The following is a 13,547-nucleotide window of genomic DNA, read 5'->3' on the forward strand; positions in this document are numbered from 1 at the left end:
TGTGGTGTGGAACAGAAATTGGACTTGGGCTTGTCAGCATGGAAGATGTTAGTTCCTACCTTTTGAACAAAAAGAGTACCTCTTGTTGATGCTCAATAGCAGCTTCTGACCCATTCACTGAAGTCAGCCGTGGACGGTGACCGTGTGTATAATGTAAGTGCATTAGTTGCACGTGGAAGTAAATAACTAATAAATCACTACACTCATTAATCATTATTGTATCCATTGATGGGCGTGAGTCCATCATGCTAACACAATCCTGATTTTTTTCAGTCTTTTCCTTTTAATTTCCAGGTAACCACAGTGGATACAAATGGCAAAGCTATCAGCTATTGAGAGGATATTTACAGCTGGACAGTCAAGAGACAGGGCAAGTCTGGTGTCTAAACTAGGTTCATGGTGCCCCTTTAAATCAGAACAGAATTAGTGCTTTGTGTAATAATCCCAAACAGTTTCTGCTGAGTGAGTCCCAGCAAAGCTTTAGCACATCCCTTAAGATTATGGGGTATGCTTTCAGTGTGATCCCAGAGGAATTAGGCAGGCAACTTCAGCTGTGGCTTAACGTGACTTTGGCTGCCAGCCTTGCTGTAAAATGTATCCTTCTGTAATGGAAAAAATGCATTTCACACCCCTGTCACCTCTCCTTCCCCATTTCTCACTTCTTCCCAGACACCCCCAAAGGCAGTCATTGGAAAGAACATTTATAATGTTATCTTTCTTTCAAGCCTTTATCAAATCCTGTTTTGTACTCTGCGCTGTTACCTCTGCCTAAGATGCTGCAGTGATGGAACACAGAGAAACAGATGACATAGAAGGAATGGTGTTATTATCATCCCAGGTTAGTCTAAGAATTATTGGTAGAAAAAAAACCTTCTCATAAAAAAAAATTGAAATGAATTGTTAAGAAACTTCTATTTCTATCTGTGTAGTTCTAGTGTCAATGCCAAATTTTAAATAGGTTGCTAAATTCTGCCAGCTGTGGAGTATTGGGAAGAAAAGGAGAGTGATCAGGAGAGGTGCTTCCAGAGTTGTTAGCCTTGCAGTTACAGGTTTTTGTCTTCCTCATTTCTAAGGCATTTTTGACTAGTTCTGGAGAAGAGACTGTCAGTGTAAATGGGAATATGTATTTTTGCAAAGGACTACCTAATTAATGTTTTACCCCCCTGCACTGTGGATTGACCAGTGAGTCTGCTGTTATGGAACTTGATCCCTTTGAAAACTCATTAACCCTGAACAGTAGATTTGCAACCCTCTGCTTGGCTGAAAGGACTCCTGGTGCTGAGGTCCTGCTGCTGGTTTATTTGCTTGGGATACTTCAAGGGAGGGAACAGCAACAACTTCCAGAATTGGACCTCTATCCTTTTCTTGTCCAGTCTCTTGTAACCATACTTTTAAAATCTTCCCCCTATGTTCCATCTTATTTCCAGACTAGCATACTAACTCTGCATTTTCCTTCCATCCTCTCAGTCCAAGACCTACCCTCTTCCTCAGTCCTCCTGTTTCCTATCATTGATTCTTCTTTGTCTGGCTCTACTTTTGCCTCTGGAGAAGGAGATGTAAATTTGGGTGCTGGCAGGGCTCCCAACCTGCTGTGGGAGCCCAGCATGGTGGGAAAGGTTCTTGCCCTTCAGCTCACACCAACCCCTATGTGTGTTCAGTAGCTGCCTCTGTTCGGGCTGTGACTTGGGCAGAGTCTCCTGGACAGCTACCACAGACCCACAGGAGCTGTGCTGAGGGGTGTGTGCTGTGCCTGACATGAGTCCCTTCAGTTGCTGCTGTATTCTGTCCTTCTGCTCTGCCCCTGTTGCAAAGCCCCATCCTCTCATTTTGCTCCCCTTGCAGAGGTTTGTGTGCAATGGAGAGCTGGAGAGGAATCTGTTGAAGATTGGGGTTTGGTTTTGTGTTTTTCCCAATATAGAATTCCAAAAGGAGAACTTAAGTGTGCCTAAGAACTTTGATTATAATGTGCTATTACTGCAGATCTCTGGCTGCTGTCCTGAGGCTGTTGGATACACATTTGAAAAAGGGTGAAATGGTGGAACAAAATGATTATGGGAAAATCAAAGCTTTTAAAGACATTTGCAGGATGAACAGATGTTCAAACATTCTTTTATTTGGTTTCCAGACAGACGTGGAGACTTTCCTTTCATCCTCATAATCAGTGCATTATGCTGTAATTTGTAAAAATGGCATTAAAAAAATATTAACAGGGTCATATTGTGATCTACTGACTCTGTGTTATTAAGCCATGAAGTTAAGAACGGCAACTGGGAACATGGGTTAAATGTTGCAGAATGTACTGTACTAGGATACATTGTCAGACTCTATTATAATGAATCCAAAATGGAATAAAGATGTAAGGAGTGTTTTTTAATACTGCTAAGGTTGTCAGTGTTGCAAAACTAGGAATTATTACGGCTGTGCAGATGTTTGGTGAGTAATACATCTTTGGGTTGAGGGGAGAGTAAAAGGGAGAAAAGCTTTGTTTTTACAAGCCTGTTTTCTACTTCTCCTTGGAATTTATTTTGGGACTGCAGTCTGGCTTGTGATCATGCCAGAGGTCTGGAGCCATTAGGGTCAAAGCTGTGTTCGTGGTAGCAAGGATTCAGTAGGTGGCATCCTTTGCTTGGAATCAAAGCTGAGTCTCCCCACCTAAAAAAGGGGGTATGCACTGGAACTGAGAATGAAGGGTTTGAATCAGGCTTGCAACCCAGCTCTCAAAGAACAGCTTCTATTAAAATAGAAGCTTGAGAAAATCTCATACCTTGAGATTTAGACAATTTAATGACTAGGACAGAGCCATCAACTCCAATCTGTTGACCAAACCCTGAGGTACCGGTGTCCTTTCTAGGTGTGTCTCTCTGGCTCTGCTGAAAACAGCTTTGTTTCTTAAATCCTGTTTTAATTGGTTGCAAGTACCTGCCTATGGAAAAGTGAGCCACCTCCACCAGTGAAGTTCCTGGCATGTATGAGACCTCTCTTTCTGGGCATTGGGCACTTTCCCTGCCTGTTGAACAGTTGAACAGCCACGGGGTGGCAGAGCAAGAGGGAGAGACCAGTGTGGCTGGGAGCTAAAACGGTGCAGTTATGTCCTAGAGCAGCCACGGTCCACCCCAGGACTGCTGGGTGAGCAGCTCTGTGTTTACATCTGTAAAGTGCTCTGGGATCTTGTGAAATAAAGGATTAAAGGCAGCAGAGGAATGCTACCTTATTAACAGTTTCAAAAGCTCTTCATGTTTTCCCTGTAGTTTAACATCCGCAGTGAGCTGGAAAGCTCTTCACGTACAAACACATGAGTTTTAAACAAACTTACTGAGGATATAGAGAGAATAATTTTAAGATAGAGCCTAGCACTGTGAGCTAACTTACCAAGCCTGGGAGAAGGGGAAGAACGGTAGGACTTCAGTTTGTAAGGCCAGTTTTGCTTCTGGATGATGGGCATCCAGAAGGAATCCAGGGGTTTGGGGAAGTTGTGTTTAAGCAAGATATTGGCAGTCTTCTGGGATTCCCCACAAATCCTCCTGCTGTTCTGTGCAAAAGTAGGTTAAAAACATCATTTGACACAGTTGTAGGTCTACTGTAGACAATATGTCAGAGGAGAAAGAGTACAGTGGATCTGCTTATTTCCTGCTGCCAAGGTCAGAATATGGAGTCTTTCCCACACCTGCTGCCTACTGGGCTGATTTTAGTTCCAGTTGTTAGTGGACTTATAATTTAGGGTAAAATGGATTTTTCATTACTTGGTAAGTATGACAGTTCTTTGTTTTTATTTCTGTGTCTGATATGAATGCTTTTCCAAGGTGATATAATCAGTGTGCAAGGCTCAGATCATCTTCTTCCCCCTCAAGGTGACTGTTGCTTGTCAAAGGTGAGTCCTCTACAGGACACCTTTGTCTCAGGACCACACGTTTCTGATATGCATTTGTATGCTTTTCCTAGTAAATGACAGGAGAGGGAATCTATCAGATTCTTCTCTTTTTGTACTCAGGGTCAGCTGTGAAAGGAACTCACTGACCAGAATTATAAATCCTGCGAGATCTTTGGTACATCTGAGCCCTATACTGCTTTACAAGGCTCATTCTTAATAACATGACTGTCTTTTTGACTACTGAGTCCTTGCCAGTCCTGCCTATTCTAGTTTATATTTCTTAACCAAAAGATAATTTGAGGTCTGGATCCAGTGCTGCTAAGCTGACAACTGTGGTAGTGACTAAGGTGACTGCTAACACTCTTGCATTGGCATTTTGGCTAAACTGATCTGATTACTTTTGATCCTTTAAGAAATCTAGTCTAATCATCAGCTCTAGCATGTTCTGTTTACATCAGTTTCTTCTCCTTTGATTGGAAGTCATGCAGTCTTCTTGTGTTTGGATTGATCATGCTTAGATTTCTCAAGGGCCTCATTCATGTCAATCAGAGTCCATCCTTTTTGGACTGCAAAATTGCTTTTATTAGGCTGTATGAGGCCCCCATTCAGATGTGTAGGAACCAGTTCTTTTATACTATTTTCTGTGAAAAGTGATATTTTAGTGGATATAACTTCACTCTGACAGTTAGGAGGAATCCATGCCCTCATGGTGAATTCATTCCCAAAACAGCATTCCATAGGGACAAGCTGAAACTTAAACCCCACAGAGTTGTTTTGCCTAAATTTCTTCTTCTTTGCTAAAGTAAGTGATCCCTCATCTAGTTTTCTGTCTTAAGCTTCACTTCAACCAAAGCTCAGTTGAACTCTGCACCCTCTGTGAGAATACTGTTTTGTTACCTGGAAAGATCAAGATATTTCAGAAGCTCTCCCAGTAACTGTGAAGTTACTGAAATATCTACACTGGTGCCCACCCCTTTTAATGGATATGGGATTTTTTTTCTGCAAAATGCTGATCATACTCTCTGTGAGGGCATTAGAAATGGAGATGGAGTACTTAGTTGCTTACTGTGCAGGAATTGGAAATAACCAAAATTATTCCCCCCGAAAAATTAGGCATCTGAGATGTTTTCATTGTCTGTGTGTATTCTTTAACTTCCTATTTCTTATTACAGAAATACCCATTTTTATATGGTAGCATAGGAATGATTTCTGTCTTGCCAGTGATATTCTTTCTGGTGATTGATTTCGTGTTTGTCACCACACACTGAGCCAGTGATTGTAGAGAATCAAGTGAATTTTCCAAAGTCTCTTTTCTGAGTTAATGCTCCCAGTTCTAAGCCTAGCATCATGTAACTTTTGCCTATATGCATTAATTTGCATTTATCTGTTTTGAAGCTTGTTTGCCGTTGTTACCCACTTACTTAGTTGTGTCTGATTTTTCTGGATCTCCTTGCCATGTAGCTCTTGCATTATTTGTAGTGAAAGAATCTGAGAGTTGTCCTGTCTGAGCATTTAAGCACTTGGACTGAGGTACTGAGAAAAGAGGGAGCGGGTGTTTGGGTGACCTGTGCTGTGTGCATTGCTCAGAAGGTTCCCTTCAAAAGGGGTTTTTGCATGGGGAGTGCACATGCCCCCAAAGCAGAATGCAGCTCATGCAGAAGGGTGAGCAAGCATGCTTTTATTCTCTTTAGCTGGTTTGTTGGGTTTTTTTATACCTTGAGATTTAGACATAGAGTTGATGTTCTGTGTGTGATATAATTTTAATGTAAGAGTGAGACACTAATTCAGATCCATCAAGTGTTGTTCTGTGCTTCAAAACCCATGTTTCTTAAGTCTCATCATCACTTGTTTCCTTACAAAGGTTCATGTAGAGGAGCATACCCATGGAAAAGATTTGAAATGTTGGACTACTCACGAATTCTTGCTGGAAAGTTTTTTTCACTTCACTTTACATCTTAAGATACAAGAAGGATGTCAGACTCTTGGCTGATTTCCTTGGCAAGTGTTCAGCTACCTATTGTAACCTATGGCAGCTGAAGGGAAAGGTAGGATGGTATAAACAGTGTTCTGGCACGAGGGCAGGAAGTTAAGAGCACAAGATGCGTTTTCTCGTGTACATCTTAGTTCATCTAAAAAAGAAACAAAGTCTCATTGCTAATGAATGTGGCAGGGAAAAGGAAGGGATTATATTATGTCATCTTGTCTTTTTAAAAAGGTAGTTGGGGAGCTCTGGTAAGAGAAGCATTTTGTTTGGAGAAAAATGCAAATCCTTTTATACTTCAGTCTGTGTGTGGAGTTGTGTTGTTTTTAACTGTGAAAATTCATCTGTGCTTACAACCCCACTGGGTATATGGACAGTTTGGTCTCCACACAGTTCTAAGTTGAGTTGTAAATCTCATGTCAAAGCATGGCAGTTTCAGCAAGAGATCTGGATTTAGAACAGTGCAAGAGCACAGAGGTTTGCCAGATTGGAATGAAAATAGAGCAGTCAAGAAACAAAACTGAGAGGCACAGGTTTAGGCTGAAATGTATTTGTAGAGACCTAGAACTGCTGTAATAACAGTATCTGAGCACATTTATTTAGTAATTCTGTTGGTATATAAATGTTTAAGTATCACAGGTTTTTAACATATACAATCTCTTTTAAAGCTGAAGCTGCTGCAAGAAAAGCTCTTGCAAAGCATTTCATCAGTTCCAAATGCTGACAGTATTTGACAATTTTTGCCCTTGATATATGATGTATTTCAAAAACATTACGTACAACTCTCAGTGATGTGTCTGTGCAGTGAATCCTTGCCCAACTGATGGGTACAGACGTGGGAGTGTGACTTTAGTGAGTTGCCTGCTGTCACATGTGAGATGCTGCAGAGGTGGAGCAGAGCTTTCAGACTGTACCTCCTGCTGCTTCTCTTCCCACATTTCCCTTGCTGCCATGCGAAGACCACTTTTGAGTCTGCTGTTGCTAGCCTTGAGGGTAGTTTGTCCAGACTCCTCAGAACTTTTCCTTTCTTTTCTGAGGCAAAAGAGGAAGTCTGAGATAACTTCATCTTCCGTTGAGGCAATGCAGACAGAGTTTGTCCATGTGGTCCATTTTCAGTTTGGTCTGCCTTCCAAAGGCAGATGCTAAGATGGATTGTCTGTGGTGTGCCACGTGCCCTAACAAAGGAGACTCGTCTAGGAAATGGTATTGGTGTCCCACTACTAAAATGGGCAGAAGTGAACTTGTAGTACCTTTGTCCACAGTTATTTGCTTAAAATATTAACATTAATGTGATCTATGAAAGAGCAGCAAAGACTACCTTCAATTTGTAAGTAAGTCTTGCTAATTTGCAACATTAGTTTTGCTAGTTAGTATGGGGGGGTTTTTTCCCCTTAATTAAAATTTTTAATTAGAGCATGCTGTGTATTAAGATGTTAAAGCTTTGACTGGCAGTTTGGAATTGCAGAAGGATCAGCTGCCTCTGTGGGGCTGCAGCACAACAGGGATTAGCTCGCACCCTCCTGCCTGCAGGTATGTTTTGCTTGAGTTGGATCATCAGAAAATGTTCCTCCAGGTAGGTAGCATTCATCTTCCTGATCAGACCTTGTCTGTTCCGAGGGGCCTGAGTTTAGGGAAGAGCTACAGATTCACAGATCATACATGAGGTGTAAAGACAAAATCTCAGAACTGAATGACAAACAGGGGAATTGTTGGACTATTTCACCATGGTGTGTCAGCCTTGCCCCTTTATCCACTTATTCCTGTTGTGATGCTGCCAGTGCAGGAAGGTTCCCTGTCCCTGTCTTTGGAGATCAGTTACTAAGTTTGGCACTTCTGCAACTCCAGTTCTCAGTCCTGCCTAGAAATGAAGAGCTGCCTGAAGAGGTTTCCCCATCTCTGATCTGCTGATCTCAGCTGTCTGTAACACTCCATGCATAGCGAGTCGCTGGGTGTGAGGGAGCCTTGTGGGCTGATGGATTTTGAGTTGCTCAGGCTCCCTTACCTCATTTTTCTTCTCTCCTGCTTTCAAGCAGATTCAAGGGAAGATAGGGATACATAGATTCTAAAACATTAGCATTTAATGTTTCCAGCATCACACGCTTGGAAAGTACAAAAACTTCTGCCATGGATAATTATGGAATAACCTCCTTATGGGAACTGTTTCCCCAGACTCCTCACACTTCATGGATATCTTGTGTCCTTTGAGCCTGAAAACTTGTATTTTTGTTCTGTCTAGAGTAAGTGTGGGTTTTTCTGTTAGCCAGACAAATACACAATCATTTAAAAAACTGCTGAAATGCATTTTCCAAGAGATCTTGTAGCGCTATAACCCACAAGCTAATTATGAAACTGCAATTATAATTTGCTATTTTGAATTGATTTCATGTTCTGATGGAACAGAAGTCATGATTTCCCTTCCTTCCTGCTGCTAATTTGTTTATCAGATGTCATCTCTCTTTGGAAGTGCAAGTCTTTGCAACCTCTGTTGGTATAGAAAACTACCCGTGCTTCTTATAGTTTTAGTAAATCTATATGCTCTTCAAAATGAAGATTCATCAGTAGCATTTTAATAATTTGGATAATATCTGTCCCTTTTCTTAAGCAGAGTCCTGCTGTGCAGGATCTGTGTTCTATTGAGCTGTTCACAGTGATGCCCAAATCTTTTATCTTGGAGCCTTCTGTTAATGTATCAGTGTAGTTCAATTTGTACATCCTTTGTGATTAACTTTCACTTGTCAATACTGAATTTCAGTCTAGCTTTGGTGGTACTTCAGTTCTTCCTCCTTCTCTTTCTGCCAGCTAAATTAGCTTTCTGCTATTTGCAAATCTTGTCCAGTTGTAATTCTTCCCTTTCTGGAAGGTCACTAGTTAAACAACACTGAGTTAGTGTGGAGTTTTTTAGCACTTGTTTAATCTGTCATTTGCTGAAAGCCAGATTCTTACTTTACTTCTGTCCTTTTCTTTCTTTGCTTTGCAGAATGTCTTTGGTAAGCCAATGGTTTATGAAGCTGTGTGGATAATTCCAATATAGGAGAGGTGCACAGTTTTTCTTTGTTTTCTGGTGCTTAATGAATGACATTTATCAGGATGATTGACCAGCCTGGTTTTGATTGTTGCCTCATGGTTTTATCTGGCATTGAGGTAAGATCACACTGGTCTGTAATTCCCTGGAGAACTTGTAAGTTCTCTTTTAACAAAAGTGATAACATTGGTAATTGACTGTGGTTAAGACATGTATGTCTCTTACTGTGTAAATCATTTAATAATGCTCAGTAATCGGTGACGCATTTTATAATTTTCTGCTGATTCTGCAGTTACTTAGTGGACTTGTCATTTTTATACCAATCAATGGAAGTGACTAAGGGTACCCTGGCTACTTAAAAAAAAACCCAACTAAATAAGAAAAAGAGTCTTAATGTCATTCAGAAGCGTGTTCCTGTTGGGTTTTGTTTGGTTGGGGGTTCTTTTTGCCATACAGAAGTACAATAACCTGAATCAACAGTTGATAATTAATTAATGTTATCGAGCATCTCCACTTTTTGCCGAGCAGTTCTAGTTCAGAATTGATCATAAAACTGGATCAGGCATCCTCAAAAGTTCCAGAGTTTGTCACCTAATTGTGAAAGCAGATTTCTGTTTTAAATTAGTAAAGCTGAAATTTTCATTATTCATATGAACTTTAAGCTAGCACTGTCAGAAAGCATCATGGAATGAGTTTTTGCTGGAAGGACTTTTGCAGGTATTGTGAATGTTGGTGGGCAACCTCTGAGGAGGGGCTGAGCAAACCCAGTGTCACCATTCTGCACTTGGCTACTCCTGACTTCTGCCTGTAGCAGTAACTTTGAGTCCAGCATTTCAGTGCCTGAAAAAAAGGAACATCAGGAGAGGCTTTGCAACAAGTTGAAAATGAGCAGTGATGTAGAAAATATGCCATGATTGAAAAAAGGCTGATTTAATTAAATGTTTATGGCTGAGACGCTCTGGTGTAAACAGCCTGTGGCTCCTGGCTTGCAAATTAGGTGTCTTTCTGTTTGTGCTTGGGGTACCAGAGTTTCTGTCACTCTGAGCTCAAAATATCAAATCCAGGTAAGTGATTATGCACTATATGAGGCAGGAGAATTCCTTCCTTAACTCCAGGAGTGCAGCCTTTCTTGGAGGGTGGTCAGCAACGGCACAGCGAGTTACAGAGCAGTACTGCCATGTCCATTCCTTGTGGCATTGGTGTGTGAAGAGGAGGAGCTCTGTTACATGTATCATTTGGAGGACAATGTGATAATGTCTAAGATTGTACCAGATCAGATGCATACTGAGCTTCCACTCTGTTTCTGACATCTGTGTTTTTGTCTTGGAGTCCCGTGGCTTGCTTTGTTATGGGAACTTAGCAGTGATGCTCAAAAGAGAAGCAGTTGTTTTAAAACTGGTCACTGAGTCTTGGAGCAACTGTATCCAATTTAGAATCAATATAAAAATATTAAGGAAAGCAAACCCTCTTTTGTCCTGTCTGTTAGCAAGATCTCTTCAGAGTCTGTCATTGATAAGCATTTCTCTGCACCTTTTCAGTGTCATCTGTTAGATCGTATATAGAATGACAGAAACTTGTGTCTTGAAGGAAATCCTAGTCATCTTGTCCCTCTCCCTACCCAAAGGAAGGATCAGCTGTATGCATGTTTTTCTTTTGCAGTGTCCAGTTGACTTGTTTTTTAGAGATTTTTGTTGCTAGCTGTCACAGAATTTCACTACCATTAGGCTTGTTTGAGAGGGCAAGGGAACAGGTTTTTTCTCCCAGTATCTTACTTTTATCTTTCGTGTTGCAGTGTAAGCCTATTTATTTTTTTTTTTTTATCCCTATCCACTGTGATACAGAGAACAGACTATTCCTTTTCACTTTGCAATGCTCTTTATGTATCACATCCATGCTCAGTCTTCTTTTCTCTGGACTAAAAATGTTCTTTGTTGGTACAGTCTCTCCCCTTGGGGGCTGCGTTTGGTAGATCTGGGGTTGTTTCTGTCTTTCTGAGTTTCTCCAAATGGTCATTCTCTTTCCTTAAGAGCATTTCTCTCAGCCAGGCAGTTCTCTAGCTAAGGCCTCATGGGTACTGAGTGATTAAAGCAGGATTTTAACTTTGGAGGTCTCAGAATGTCTTCCTGTTTCTGCTTCCCCATCTGTGGGTTTTGCAGAATCAGGAGTTTATTGCCTTGAGTTTAATGTGTGAGCTCAGATCATGGAGCCTCTCTGTAGGTCTGTTATATGGGCTTTCATTATTCATTCTGTATTTACACATTTCAACATCCCCTCTTAAATAGCTTCTTATTTTTCAGACTACTTTCCCAGTTTGCTGGGATTACTTAAATTCCAGTCCTTTCCTCCAGCATACTCATTCCCACCTGATCTGTCCAGTCATCGAGATCATTAATGGAAATACTGAAAATAGAATTAGCTCAAGGTCAGACCTCTGTGAACCATGCTTAATACATCTTCCCAAACAGTGTACCATTGATAACTATTCTCTTAATGTTCTCCAAACAGTGTCATGCTCAGCCTATAATGAGTTTCTCTAGGTGACTTTTCCCTAGCTTACTTATGCAAATGTCTTATGAAAAACTGAAGTTTTTAGAAGTTTTTTTCTAAATAAGGCTATCTACACCTATATTCTAGGTGATGTTTTCAGAGTTTTTTCACTCTTATTTCATTTGGCTTAAGCTGCAAAACTGGATCTGTGTGGAGCCTGCTGTCCCAAGGCATGTGCTTATTTTTGGTTTTTACTAGAATCCATTTTTCAGAGAAAAGTTAAATTTTTTTATGTGTGAGAGGATGCTCAGGAATGTGGACTGCTTTGTTGCAAAATATGTATGCAGGTGATATGCAAGTTTTCCTGTTTCTGTAGGTATATTTCAATCTTGACCTGCAAGACTGTGTTCACAGGCTGATTTAAGTAAGCTGTACTCACAAGCCTAAATCAGAGCTGTCATCAAACACATGGGTGCCAAGTATCCAAACCCAGCCTGGGCCCAGTTTTAGTACTGCAGCTTTTCTCTCTCATGGCTCCTGTCTAAATCACAGTTGTAGTCTTTTGGGGCTAAGAAGCAGCAAATTTTGCAGCTGAATTGAACAACACTTTGGTGACAGGGTGAATCCTAAAAAGAGTCTGAGGAGACATTCAGGCTCATTTTCATGTATGGAATAAGTGAAGATTTGAATTTCAGGTGAGCATTCTGGCCCATTTTAGTATCACAGTGCTTTCAGGTGTGATTAAAATGTTTTTGTTAACATTTAGAAATCTAATAAGAACATTTTCTGATAATTCCTTCTCCTTTCTTGGCCTTGTAATAAGCATATAATAAATTCAACAGCTGACGTTGTGAGGAGCTATTGGATTTAAGCCCATCTGAACATGTAGATATTAGGACGCCTCCTGCACCTTTGTGTGTAATGAATGGGTCTTAGTTATTATAAAGTGCTGCACAACTTCACCTCTGCACAGGGTGTTCAGAAAACAATCCCCAGCAGAAAATGCCTGCTATTGCCTAAGCCATGGGAATGCTCTCTTACTCCATTAGCCTCGCTGCACTTGCTCGGTTTTTTCCCCCCTAGTAGCTCCAAAGAGGAGGGAAACTTATCTTTGCAACCACGCAAGGGAGAATTAGCCCAACTGTATTTTACAGGTAAACTAACAAATAAGAGGAGAATCTGAGCGGCCCCCAGAGACCTGAATTTGTTTTCTGCTGGGCTGTTCTATCTGCAGCTGGCATCGGTGGAAACCCGAGTGCTCCATTAAAAGTTGACAACCTCTGTTCGCTGGGGCACGGGGCAAACAGAGCCAGCCTGTTCTGCAGACAGACTGACGGCCTTTATCTCCCCCCACCCAGCTCGTGATGGGAAATGATGAGACTCTGAAACAAAAAGCTTGAAACTGGGACTCGGTGCTCTTACCCTGCAGCTGTCGGAGCAAGGAGGAGTAGGGACACAAGGTTGCCTTTCAGGGGCCATGTGGGAAATGCACCCAGTGCCACACATTAAGTGAGGGTTGGGGCTCATCTATAGGAATGGGGAATAATACATGGTGCTGGTGTGGGCCTCAGGTGGTGACATGGGGTGTGTGCATCTGAAAATCTTCATTCCAAAACCTCGGGGATGGTATGGGTAAGTTACCACTCCCAAAGTCGATGAGGACAATAAATAGTCTGTTATAGTGTCTACTCTTTCAACTGTGCCCACAGATTAATGCCTTAAGCAGCAGCCTACTACCCTTTCACCCACCCCAAGGAGGCTCGAGCCTACACTGTGCTGTAGCATTATCTTGCAGTAAATGTGACTGCTCAAATGATGCCTTGACGCTCTGGTTGCTCACAAAGCAGAATGTAGAGGTATATGTGTCTTTGTTCCCATGTGGCAGCAGGATTAGATTGTACCTCAAGCACATGGGATCAGGGATGATTCATGTGAAATACATAGAATTTAATGTTTTTGTCTTTTGAAAAGACAACCCTTCAGACAAGGGACAGTGTGCCACACAGGAAGTACACTGGGCTTTGATGGTATCAGAGTCTGAAGGGAAATGCATGATAGTACGAATGCAAGGGAAGTGGTCTTTCCAGTCTGAGTTTGCAGATATTTGAGTGGTATATTCATTGGTTCTCCCATGCAGAAGAAGTTATCTTTACCCCATCCTTGCTGCTTCTCTGTCCCTTTGTTCCACC

This window comes from Pseudopipra pipra, chromosome 11 (assembly GCF_036250125.1).
Source record: "Pseudopipra pipra isolate bDixPip1 chromosome 11, bDixPip1.hap1, whole genome shotgun sequence".
Classification (NCBI taxonomy): Eukaryota; Metazoa; Chordata; class Aves; order Passeriformes; family Pipridae; genus Pseudopipra; species Pseudopipra pipra.